The 12328-nt window shown below is 40.4% G+C and overlaps 1 protein-coding gene across 9 annotated transcripts in view; it reads left to right on the forward strand.

The window, feature by feature from the left end:
• ASXL3 (ASXL transcriptional regulator 3) overlaps positions 1-12328 on the forward strand; it is a 126702-nt gene that overhangs the window by 5695 nt on the left and 108679 nt on the right. The window contains exon 1 of one of the 9 annotated variants that reach the window (XM_064385132.1): positions 8888-8906. The exons of the other annotated variants lie outside the window; for them this stretch is intronic. The gene's annotated coding sequence lies outside the window, so the exon portion shown is untranslated. Of the gene's footprint in view, positions 1-8887; positions 8907-12328 lie in introns of those variants that run through there. 9 annotated transcript variants of the gene reach the window in all.

Below are 12328 nucleotides of genomic sequence, written 5' to 3' on the forward strand. Positions count from 1 at the left end.
AAAAAACAATGAAAACCAGCCATTGGAATTGTTAGCTTGCATGCTACTGTTTAATGTGGCTGGCTGTCCAAAAGCTCGTTGTTACTTCATCTGGTATGCTGAGATAATGTAGTTGAAACAGATCATGTTGCAGTATGGAAGTATTTTTGTATTGCATCTTCGTATTTGAAGACCACAAATGAAACAGAAAACTAGAAGAGTAACTTCTGCATAGCTAGACCATTGATGATAATCCCTTTGACTTTTATGTTAAGTCTTTGATTTTGTTACTATAAATAACATTTAAAAGCATTGTGCTAAAGGAGCTTCATGTATCTTTAAAAATGGAAAATTTGATATAACTTTGTTTTACGGTATTAAGGATTTCTTTGTTGTTGGCTTAACAGAGACTTGCTATTATTTCCATATTTGTTCTGAGTTAATTCTTTTTCAGACATGCAGAAACATTGTGGCTTGGGAAGTTTTGATGGCCCTTCCCTTTGATCCACAATCAATGCTGCTTTGAAGAGCTGTATTTTAGTTTGGTTGGCTCTAGGGTTTCCTCCCGTTTGTTTTATTTAAAGTAATTTTTGCAGTTGTTAGACAAGGCTGAACTTGCACTTATTTTTTTTTCCTACCTTCTGTGGTTTTGGTGTCAATATTTTATTTTGTTGGTGTGAAATACCATTAATAAATGTGGGTTTAGTATTTTTTGATTTAAAATAAATAAAAATAACTGCAAACAATGTCATCAATTTCTGCTTACCTTTTGCATTTTTCTAGGGTAGATTTAGAGAAATGAGTCTAACTCTTTATCTCGAGACAGCCCTTTAACCCTTGGCTTTGCAGACCTTTAGGTAGGCAAGAGCCTTACTCAGGAATGGGACCTGTTTTCAGTAATGTCACATTATTTCTGTCAAAGCAGGGTAACATAGGAGAAGACCCTAACAGGAACCTAAATATGAGCATTCCTCAATAGTATGAAGGCGTTCTCAGTGCCTTAAGGTATGATTTGATGTTCTCTGTTACAATAAATATTTCCAGTGTCTTACGGCTTACCTTTCTCTGTAGAAGAGCCAATATTTTCCTGACATACTGGATTTTCTGTTGGAATAACAGTTCTAGTTTTAGTTCTTCCAAGAGTAGATTTGGTCAGTTGCATGTGCAGCCACAGTGAAGTAGTTTCCACTAACCACACTCAAGACTCTACCACCCTTCACAGCTGGGTCACTTTGGACTTGCTAGCCCAGTCCACCAAGTCCCAGTATCCAAAGCATGCCATTACAGTATCTTAGGTATGATGCCGTTCTTACGGTGGAAAGCCAAACTTACTGTACTTCCTGCTGGAGCTTTTGTTCTTTATACTGTGATCAGCAAATTACGATTACATGGAAAATCATGTGCTAAACTTGACCTCTTGGCATTGGAGCAACAATTTTTCTTTGTGTTTTTTTTTTTTTAATGTTGTAAGCTTCAAAGTGTTTTCTGTTTTGCTGAGTGTGATGATGATGGTCTTGGTATTCCCTGTAAATAGCAGTAACTAAATAGAGGCCTCCTTCTGTGCTGTCAAAACCTGGGAGAAAACGTGATTAGTGGAAATTATTTCATTACTGTTCCATGGGTTCCAGATGAAACAGAGCAAATTCTCCTTCTGAGGAACTTGCAGACTGAAGAAACCAAATATCTTAGCCTTCACTCTGGGTCCGCTTCTAGTGCAAAGATGGAGCAATAAGCAGTATGTCCTGGGACAGGCCATTTGCTCATCCCGTAAGTTGAGGTAACAAATCCTTGTGCTGCTCAAGCGCAACAGATTGGTCATAAGTTGTCCATTTAATAACTTACCAACTTTGAATGACAATTACCATCCCCAAAGAACCCCAGATTGTTGGCATACTGGCCCTCTGAGACACTATTTTTGAGAAGTCCTGCCAGATAGTTTTCTGTTGCTGGAGTTCTTGTCTTGGAAGGAGATGTACTTGCTGGGGATATAAAATGGTAGAGAGGTGCCTGCTGATTGCTTGCAGCTAATCTTGGTTTGAAAGAATGACCTACAACTTTCTGAATGGTGATAGGACTCTAGCACAGACATCAAATGAGTGTCAGTAGACAGATAAACCATCTGGCAGTACATGCTGGAGCTTTTTTGCTGTCAGTGCACTGATTGTCCTTAGGGGTAGAACTTGGTGTTGAAGGGGTCTAGAGGAGCTCCATTAACTTTGATTCAAACAAGCTCTGGTGTTTCTGACATTGGAACAGGAATATCTGGGTGATCTGATATTTTCATCCTTTGACTTAAGAGTTCTGCTCTCTATAATTTCTTGAGCTCACCACGACAAAATCTGTGGACCCTGGCATGTGACTTTCCTCAATATTGGAGGACCTTTTACTTGAGTTTTTTAACATATGGCATCCAGCTTTTGCATTGCAGCTTATGACTGACGTGGCCTCTTGTACCTCAGGTGTCTAAGATTTGCTTTGTAGTATAGCATCGAGTTTTGTTTCTGTCTGACAGCATTTGCCAGGATCAGCAGCCACAGTTCAGTCTGTTGCTCTGGAGTCATCAGACTCATTAGACGATTTGGGTTATAGTTCAGTGTAGAAGATGTTCCAGGTCACATCCTAGATTATTATTCAGGATATTGGATCATCAGAAAGTAATTTGTTTAGAAGGCACATACTACATGCTGCATTTTGAAACTTGTCCTCCTATATGCATAGGTTGGTATAGACAAGCCTGTGATGAGAATTTCCTAACTGCTTGTAGTAGGTCAGCTCTAGAGATCATTATCCTGTGGGTGACAGTTGCATCCTATAGCCTGACTTACAGGTAACAACATTTCCTACATCTCTACAACTTCAGAAGTGTTCCTTGAGAGACAAAATCCTGAGCTGCTAGGTTATTTGCTTTGGAGCACTCAAGGCTACTTTCTTTCTTTTTTGTGATTTTGCTTAGATCTTATAGACAGAATTAGGAATTTAATTAATAAATCAGGACTTATAATTCTTTTATCCTAGTTAACTTCCCTTGTAACTTGACATCTAGAGAAGGAAAAGAGCCTTAGCCGAAGTATATATCAAACATTTGAAGGTCAAATTTTGATTCTATTTCAGCTGACTCTTATCAGCTTGGAGAACTTGCCTAAATGTGTAGTGATTCACATATTTGGTGAGATGCCTTGTGAAATGTCTAGAGTCTAGTAAATTACAGTCAAATTCATGTCCCACATGATTTGCTCCTACTTTTGTGACTTGAACCTTCTTTTTTATATATGATGAGGCTTTACCACTATTACTGTGTTGCCAAAGTACTTAACTATTTTCATTAAGTGTTACCATCTGGTTTGATTATTTCTTTTTCTATCCCATAAATTGAAAATAAATGTCTAAGGATACCTATTTTTAGATAAATGTTAATTCTTTTTATGGCTCAAAATTCCCAGTTATCCATCACCTGCTGGCACTGCTGTATCAGCGAAGTATGTGACATTCCATGTCGCTATGCTTGCTTGCCAATATTACCTAGCAAGGGTAAGAGGAAAAAATAGACCCTTATTTTCCATAACCTGCTGTTGTTCTTCTGGACCAAGATTCTGGGAACTATCTCAAAATAATTACATTTTCTGATCATACTAACTTCTTTAATCTCATTTGGAATTTCTGCAATTTAGAAATTCCAGACTGGTAGGACCAGTGAGAACCTCTTTGGAATTTGGTGTTTCAGTTGAGAAAAGCATCTTAATTAAAGCATTACTTTGATAGAAAGCGGCGTTGAAAGGGCCTCAAGGTCACCTTGTCTGTTCACACTTGAAAAGAACTCATACAACCCAACTTAGTTTAGTTTTGTGAAATCAATAAAATTACTAACTTTTATTACTGGTAGGGAGTCTGGCTTTGCCAGAATCTGCTCTTTTAGTGAAAATTTACGTTCTGCTTTAAAAAAATGGGAGAACAGAGAAAATAAAATTATTATGAAAAGTTGTCCAATGAGCATGATTTAAAATTTAGATGCATTGTGTTTTTTCTGACTGACTGGACAGAAAACATCCATTTTCTAGTACAGATTGAGAATTCTTTATCCAGTTAATGGTTCTCATTCATATTTTCTGGTTTTTTGAGACAAAATTTGGGCTTAGTCTCTTGATTTTTTTTTGAGAGTTTGATGCAGCAATGCTGCAACAGATTTTTACATACAGCAGTAGTGCTTAATGCATTCTAATCCATTCCATAAATTGTTTCATTCATAGCACAGATTTTTGAGACATTTTGCAACTACACGTCTTCAATTTTAAAAATTAAAATGTAGGATAATATAGTGAGGCTCATTGTCTAGGTGTGGAATAAGCTCAGAATTCTCTGTAGAAGAAATCTTCAAATAATGGGCTCTTAAAGAGTTGTTAATACCTTTTCATTACTGGTTTCAGGATGACCCATGGCTCCATAGGTATGTGCCCTCCTGGGCAACAGCTAAAGTGCTTTTTGCTAGATATCCCAGGAGGAAGTATTTGCTGGGAGGGAAGAATAAGCATTAAATGTTTTGATGTGGTCCCTTAAATTCCTGACTTAAAGTTCTAATCATATCTGTATATATGTATGTAGATTTTCAGGTATTGGATCACAGCCTGTGAAACTGACTGGGAGAATCACAGAAATGAGGCTACATGCCTGGGACATTTGACCTGTCCATAATGAGCCTCAGCATCCTTTGTGCAGACAATTATCAATAACAATAAATGGATGCTGCTCCCAGTTTCATCTTGCAGTCAGATTCATCATGATAAAATCCTGTTCCTCCAGTGGATGTTCAGGGATCAGCTGACTCAGTGCCAACTTCCCCTATTGCATTTGGAATGAGAGCTACACATCTGAGTGGAATGCCAGCGATAACCAACCCTATGACTTTGTCTTGGACTAATGTCCCTGGTCTTTAGAAAAAGTCTTTACTGAAATCTGTGCTTTTTGGAGCATAGGATTGGCTCCCAAGGAGAAAACACTGAAAAAAAATGGAATTGCTGCTTGGAGCCATCTTGAATGCTGTAGTTGTTTTATGAGGAAGGATCTTCCCTGCTCTTTGTAATAACAGTGTTCCAATGACAGTGAGCCCCACTAAGTGGTTGTGATGTTAAAACATGCTCTGGTTTGGACTTGTAGAAGCACTTCAGAAGTAGAGGGCTGTGGCTTCACAAGGTAGACTTAAAGATTTTTATCAGTCTTTCTGTGCAAGTTACTGCATGCCTTTGATACCTGTACCAGTGACGATTGTTGCGTTTACTAAGTACCTCTGCAGAAGCTTCTCAGTACCTGCGCTGCTGATCAGCCCGTGGCAGTAAATGTTTGATGCTCACTGCAGCCATTGTGGGTTGTTAATTCAGCCTCCCGTCCCAGCAGCATTGACACTTCAGAGCTTTCCTCTGGCTGTCTGGGGAGTTTTCCAGTGAAAGGCAGTGTAAGTATGGGAGAAGCACGAACAAACAGTTGCATGACTGACTGAAGGATGCAGGATATGATGCAAGAAGGTAACAATGATGTGAGCGAGCAGAGTGAAAGGTCTTGAGAATAAAAGTCAGTGTCTGAGCAGCAATTTTAGCTATTGTGTTTCTTAGACTCCAGAAAGGTAGTCTTTCAGGTGGCCTGTGAACTACACAGTGAAAAATTCAATAAAAAACGGTGAGCTATAAAATATTTGGAGTAATGGAGTCAAAACAGTTGATCGAAAATATTATGTATGGATTTTGAAAGTTAGATCAGAAAAGTGTTGTTTTACTGGCTTTTAATCTGTTTAATAAAACGAACGAACCAAACCCCAATCTAAGATACCTTAGCAAAAATAAATAAAATAGTAATAAAACCAATTTTTTTTCAAGGACCTGTTTTGTTGGGTTTTTGAGGGTTTTTTTGTTTTCTTTTGTTTTGCTTGTTTGTTCGGGTTTTTTTATAGATTAAATAATTGTTATTTTGCATAATAGAATATTTATATCCCCAGCAATTCGTAGGGTTAGCTACTTTGCTTGGAAATAGACTGTTTGACACATTATCAAACCTTTCTAATCATACAAGAACAGGTTGCCTGGAGAAGATGTGAATGCCCAGTCCCTGGAATTGTTCAATGCCAGGTTGAATGGGGCTTTGAACAATCTTGTCTAGTGAAAGGTGTCCCTGCCCAAGGCAGGGACATTGAAACCAGATGATCTCTTAAATCCCTGCCAACCCAATCCATTGTATAATGGTTCTGTAATCCTCAGAATCTGTAGCATTTCCATTAAATTAAAAAATAACATGAAAATAATATCTCTGTCATTGTTAGTCAATTTTAACTGTCCTTGATGAGGACATACTCAGTTTCATACTGTAATTTTCTTGTGTTAGTTCATTTTATTAATGTCTGAGCTGTAGGAAAATGTTTCAAGCTATTTAAAGTAATGTTAAATAAAGTGAAATAATGCTCCTGTCTTCATTTTGAGCCAGGTCTACAAAAGTGGCAGCTTGGATAAGTGAGGCTGGTATATATGCATGGTGGTTGGGGAAAAGGAAGGTTTTGCAAGAGCTGCAAAGAGAATAAAAGGTTTAAGAAAATTTTAAAAAAACAATGCACCTGTTCGCTGTTGTCTGCATTGTTGGAGGTGTTATGGCAAGAAGCTTCATGTGCGAATTCAAGTGTTGTTAAATGTTGAATTTAATTTTCTAGAAAGATATGTGTGTGGAGGAAGAGGGAGGGGATCTGGGAATTCAGAGAATTAATATTCTGGGGAAAAAAATTAGGTTTTTAATGCTTCGTCCACACATAATAATAGTTATGAAGCTTATTACTTTTAGCACTTGCATACATTTTCTGGGACTAGTAGGAGAGAATGAAACTGGGTTTATGTCTGTTAGCATGTCATGTGGTGAAAAGAGTGTGTGCCTGGGTAATACTGATGTAATCCTGGGGAGAAGAATTACAGTACTGCACTGGGGAACAATGGAGAAAATGGAAGTGTTCTTGTACCAATGAGAAGTAGAATAGAAAAAATAGTGAAGGAATTAAAAAACTAAACCTTACAAGGAAAAAAATTGAGGAAAAAGCCCAGTTTCTCAATTCAGTGATAAAATCACATATAATTTGTTTATTTATTAATTTTTCCATAATTTCACTTAATTGCATCATCAGCTAAAGTCCCCAAACTTTCGTCTTTAAAATTTGAGTTTTTCTCAGACTTTAAAAGGATTTCAATGAAATACCAAGATTAAAAAAAAAAATTGTCTTCTCTCCTTTATAAAATGCAGGGCCTTTCTCTTGGAAATAAAATACTATGTTTACATGATGTTACATTCACTTTATTTTTAGAACAAGTTCTACTATGGTCTATCTTGGCTAAAGGAGTGCTGTTGAAATTACAAATAATGCCCTTGAAATAAAGGAAAAAGAAAACCAATTTGTCATCTGAAATATTTTCTTGTTCATTTGGTAGCAAGATCTCCTATTAGAATTTATTCTCCCATTAGAGAGATTCTCCTAGATTCTCTCAGTGGTGACTGTAGGTCTGAGGCCATCTTGGGCACAGTGACCACAATCTGATGGAGTTCTCAGCAAAGTAAGGAAGGGATCCACCAAAACTGTCTTGGACTTCTGGAAGGCAGATGTAAGCCTGTCCAGGACAGTGGTTCAGAGATCGTCTTGGGAAACAGCCCTAAAAAACAGAGGGGTCCAGAAAGGTTGGACATACTTTTAAAAAAGAAATTTTATAGGCACAGGTGCCAAAGGATAAGCCATCAGGGAAGAAGACTGGCTTGGCTGAGCAGGGAGCTTTCACTGGATTTGGAGAGAAAAAATAGAGTTTGTAAACTTGGGAAATAGGGGCAGACACCTTAAGAAGAGTACAAGGATGTCATCGGGTCTTGTGGAGAGAAAACTGGATTGGTGAAAGCTCAGCTAGATCTCCATGTTATCATTACTGTGAAAGATAATACAAAGTGTTTTTATAAATACATTAACAACAAAAAGAGGGCCAAGGAAGATCTCCATCCTTTATTGGGTGCAAAGGGGAACACTGTAACCAAAGATGAGGAAAAGGCTGAGGTGCTTGATGCCTTCTTTGTCTCAGTCTTCAACAGAAAGACCCAATCCTCAAGGCAGCTGGCCTGCTGAGCTGGTAGGCAGGGACAGGGAGCAGAACAGAGCCCCTGTGACCCAGGAGGGAGCAGCCAGTGCCTGAAGTGATCCAGGAGGGAGCAGCCAGTGCCTGCTGTGATCCAGGATGGAGCAGCCAGTGCCTGCTGTGACCCAGGAGGGAGCAGCCAGTGCCTGCTGTGACCCAGGAGGGAGCAGCCAGTGCCTGCTGTGACCCAGGAGGGAGCAGCCAGTGCCTGCTGTGACCCGGGAGGGAGCAGCCAGTGCCTGCTGTGATCCAGGATGGAGCAGCCAGTGCCTGCTGTGACCCAGAAGGGAGCAGCCAGTGCCCTGCTGTGACCCAGGAGGGAGCAGCCAGTGCCTGCTGTGACCCAGGAGGGAGCAGCCAGTGCCTGCTGTGAGCCAGGTGGGATCAGCCAGTGCCTGCTGTGCCAGCTGACACTCACCAGTCAGTGGGGCCGGATGGGATCCACACCAGGGTACTGAGGGAGCCGGCGGAAGAGCCAGGCCACTCTCCAGCATTTGCCACCAGTCCTGGTCAATCAGGGGGGACTCGAGAGAACTGGAGAACTGGCCAGTGTGATGCCCACCTGCAAGAAGGGTCGGAAGGAGGATCTGGGGAACTACAGGCCTGTCAGCCTGACCTCAGTGTCTGGGAAAGCACCATCTTGTAGCACATACAGGACAACCAGGGGATCAGGCCCAGAGAGAACAGGTTTAGGAAGGTCATGTCCTGCTTGACCCAGCTGATCACCTTTTTATGATCAGGTGACCAGTCTACTGGATGTGGGAAAGGCTGTGGATGTTGTCTACCTGGATTTCAGTAAGGCCTTTGATACTGGCTCCCACAGCATTCTTGTGTAGAAACTGTCTACTCATGGCTTTGATGGGTACACTTTTCACTGGGTTAAAAACTGGCTGGATGGCTGAGCCCAGAGAGCAGTGGTGAATGGCGTTAAATCCAAATGGTGGCTGGTCACCAGTGGTGTTCCCCCCAGGGCTCTGTGTTTGGGGTCAATACTGGAGCCATCCAGATTGGTATCTTTTAAAATTATTTGGACAAGAGGATTGAGTGAGTTTGCAGATGACAGTGAGTTGGCTGGGAGTGTTGATCTGCTGGAGGGCAGGGAGGCTCTACATGGGGATCTGGACAGGCTGGATCAATGGGCTGAGGCCAGTGGTGTGAGGTTCAGCAAGGCCAAAGGCCAGGTCCTGCACCTGGCTCACAACAACCCCAGGCAGTGCCACAGGCTCGGAGGAGGAGTGGCTGGAAAGTGATCCAGTGGAAAAGGACCTGGGGGTGCTGGTTGACCGTGGCTGAACATGAGCCAGCTTGTGCCCAGGTGGCCAAAAACACCAATGGCATCCTGGCCTCCATCAGAAATCGTGTGGCCAGCAGGATCAGGGCAGTGATTGTCCCCCGGTACTCAGCACTGGTGAGGCCTCAACTCGAATCCTGTGTTTGATTTTGGGCCCCTGAATCCAGGAAGGACATTGAGGTGCTGGAGTGAGATTAGAGTAGGGCAGTGGAGCTGGGGAAGGGTCTGGAGCACAAGTGTGATGAGGAGTTGGGGTTGTTTGTCCTGGAGAAAAGGAAGCTCAGGGGGGACATTATCGTTCTCTACAGCCACCTGAAAGGAGGCATTTCCTTAAGTTGGGGATGATCTGCCTGGAAGCCAGCCACAGGACAAGAGGAAATGGCCTCGGGCTGCACCAGGGGAGGCTCGCGTTGGACAATGGGAAGAAATATTTCACTGAAACGTATTTCAGCATTGGAACAGACTGCCCAGGAAGATGGGCAGTCACCATCCCTGGAAGTGTTCAGAAAATTCCTGGACATGGCACTCAGTGCTGTGGTCTAGTTGACAAGGTGGTGTTTGGTCAAAAGTTGTACTAGAGCATCTTGAAGGTCTTTTCCAACCTCAGTGATTCTGTGATTCTGATTGTTTCAAAGGTAGAGTATGAAGTCAGTAGTTACACCAGAAACCCAAATTGAGGCACTGTAACTTTTCCCTACAGCTAAAATAGATTAGTCTTCCACAGAGCTAAAATGTATTATTGTCAACTTCTAAAACATTAAATATAAAACTATGTGCCTAAACCCCATAGATGTTGAGTTTATTTGCCAGTAGCATTTCCTACAACTGACAATTTTTAGTCTTGCGTTTGCTGAGATGTGACTTTGAGAAAACTCAGATCTTCATGTGTACCTATGTTGTTTCTCATAGAAAAAGCAAAGAACCCATGACAAAATATACTGTATAACAGTTACGTTTTACTCTCTCTTTATTTGCTTTTCTTGGGTTATGGTTATCATTCGTAAGGTAACAGTTCCTCTGTTCAGTGTATAGCGTGGCGTCTTGGCATAAAAAATGTACAATGATATTAGGGACCCCTGAAAATACAAGCTTGTCTTGACCAGAAACCCCAGCTTTATGAGATGTCTTTGCATTTATGTTCCTTAGTAAAATACTCTGTGATTCCCCTCTATTGACCAATGACTTTGCTGTAATTCTGGCGTTAGAGGATGGTAAGTTGCATGATGTGTGTGGGTGATGGCCATTTCACACTGTAACCTGGTCAGTCCAGTCCTGCTTGACTTGGGGGGGGGTCAGTCAATCTTTCAGCTTGAAATAATTCCTTTAGGCAGTCAGGAGTTTGGAACCTTCACAACAATTGCAGATTATACTGAACAGTTTCACGTTGTACCCCTGTGGGGAAAGACATGTTCTGTATTTTGTTTCGAGATCTGATTGTAAACTGCTGGTTTAACAATCAGCATTTTGTCTCTTCATGAACTCCAGCCTTGAATTCACTGTTCACTTTTCTCCTTTATAGACTGGAGGTCCTATTGAATTTGTTCACCTGTGCCAAGTGATTGCTTCTATTGGTTTTAATCTCTAAGGAAAATCAGAATCCAGCTGGTAGACAGTTGTACTGATGAGGACCCATTGATTTTTCTCTCCTATACACTTACCATCAATAAGAAATGTCCTTAGCTTTCACAATACTTTTTCCCTGCCATAATGTTGCCCTGTTACTTGACTGTCAAGACTGGTCTCAGTTGCTGTTCACGTTGAATGTGGATGTGATTAACAGCCTGATAAAAATGTTTAAGTCAATATTTGAGAAGCCTAGATAAAGATAACACTTTATCATGAGAGCTTTTTAATAATGTGTTCTGTTTGATGTACACCAATGGTAAGGAACTGCCGTTTTTAACAAAAACCCCTTTTTTATCAAGGGATTTTTTGATTAAGCAGTATTCAGAAAAGGAGATTTAAGAAAATGTAGAATGTTAATATTCTGGTTTAGGGGGAAAATAATTCTTCGCTTTTTAACAGAACTTTTGCTTATCATATTGGTGGTTTTTTTGGTTTGGTTTGTTATTTTTTTCACTACAGTATTATTTGAAGTATTTTCTTCCATAAGAAGAAGTGAGTAGCATGTAAACAAAACATTCTGTGTGCATTTCTCCAAAGTGATATGCATTTGACAAATTATTGCCTTCAGTTTAGGATGGTCAGATTGTTTTACAAGGTCCTTGGGAAGAGGTGAGCGCATAACTTCTCAAATCTTGAGGAAAGCTGTTTATACATCTTATACAAACCTAGATGCAGAGCCATTATATACTCTCAGTAATCTGCCTCTGTTGTGACAAATGTTTCTTGGTAATAGTTGTTAGATAATGAATTTTTTAAACCTTTAAACAGATGCTACCAAAAATCGATGTAATCCAGCAATATGGACTTCAGTTTTACAATAAATGATGTGTAGGTGGACTTAGGTGATGAGCTGGGGGAAGGGACTATGTGGAAACACTGCTAAGAAGGACTGAACAAATAAGTGGCATGAAGTGGATATGAGTTACTGAGCTGCAAAATATTCCCCTATTTTTGAAAATCTTAGATGACTAATTGTCAACCATGCCATATGTAAGTAATGTGGGCTTCCAAACTTGTGGCAATTAAAACTGCTAAGCATCCCACTCCAGCCCTGTGTAATATTCTGTGTACAAGTCAGTACTGAAGACTAATCTCTTATGACATTAATCGTCTCATGAGGAGAGACGGAATAAATCACGGTAGCCCTTCCTCTCTTCACTCATGAAGATAAATACCATAACACGATGGCTGATCTTCGTTATGACACTAACCATTATATATTTAACAGAGATAGCAAAATCTCACTGACAGCTAACAAAAGAATTCTCTCTTTATACATTCTTTTAGAAGGCTGTATTTC

Source organism: Passer domesticus, chromosome 1 (assembly GCF_036417665.1).
Source record: "Passer domesticus isolate bPasDom1 chromosome 1, bPasDom1.hap1, whole genome shotgun sequence".
Taxonomy (NCBI): Eukaryota; Metazoa; Chordata; class Aves; order Passeriformes; family Passeridae; genus Passer; species Passer domesticus.